Below are 1,059 nucleotides of genomic sequence, written 5' to 3' on the forward strand. Positions count from 1 at the left end.
AAAAATGTCAGACAAAACCAATGTTTTTAGTTAGCCTTACTTCATAAAGGGTAGACAGAATTCAAGTAATACCATATTCTGTGTCAGATCTAGGTCCTAGTGCAGTATCCCACAATCCTATGCTACCTAAGTCAATAGTCATTTTCAATACACATCCAAGGAAGATTAATCACCCTTTCACTTACCTTGTAAACATTTTCCCTAGACTTTAAATGACAATGTGGGATGGCTCTTTATATAAGAATTGAACTACAGCATGTTATGATTGGAAAAGTGGAACTCAAGAGGTCGAACTTGCATGGTTTAAAACTTACAATTAAGGATTTCAAGGTAGTAAGTTTTTAATTGGTAATTATTATAGACCACCTGATCAAACAGATGATGTCAATGTGAAATTGTATAACATCAGGGTTGTTAATAATAAAAATACCAATGCAATAATTATGGAAGACTTTAATTTTGAGCACAATGATTGGGACTGTATGGAGTAAAACAATAATTATTATTAACTTCCAATCAGAGCAAGTTATCTACTTAAATCAAAACTAAAAATCAATCTAGTAATGAACCTAACTAATAAGGTGTAGTCTTCTTATGTTCTTACTTATGAAGAATAGGATGTATTGTTAGATACCCTTACTATTAACATTATTTTTGGTCATAAGTCCAATATTATCTCTCACCGTTTGGTCGGTTTAAGCAGGCTTCTTTAAGTGATTCAAAATGTTTTTTTTTAATACCAAATGGTCAGATAGCCAATCAGAGTGAATGCCAATTTATATCTATAGTTAACCACTCACAATGATGTGGCTTTAGGCAGTGGTGGTAATAAAGACAAGGGTAAAAAAGACAACAGAAAAAAAGGACACGTGAAAAAAAACAAAGAAAATTACACAAACAGGTAAACAGTCAATAAAGAAAATAAGTCCTATATTTTGGGAATGGTATAAAGTGACAAATTCCAAATAAGCATTTTACTTTTTTTATTATCACATACATGAGTAAACCCTGTATGACAAAAAAAATTACAGAAACAGGTAAAAAAGTAAAAAAAGACCA

Source organism: Limulus polyphemus, unplaced genomic scaffold (assembly GCF_000517525.1).
Source record: "Limulus polyphemus unplaced genomic scaffold, Limulus_polyphemus-2.1.2 Scaffold2464, whole genome shotgun sequence".
Taxonomy (NCBI): domain Eukaryota; kingdom Metazoa; phylum Arthropoda; class Merostomata; order Xiphosura; family Limulidae; genus Limulus; species Limulus polyphemus.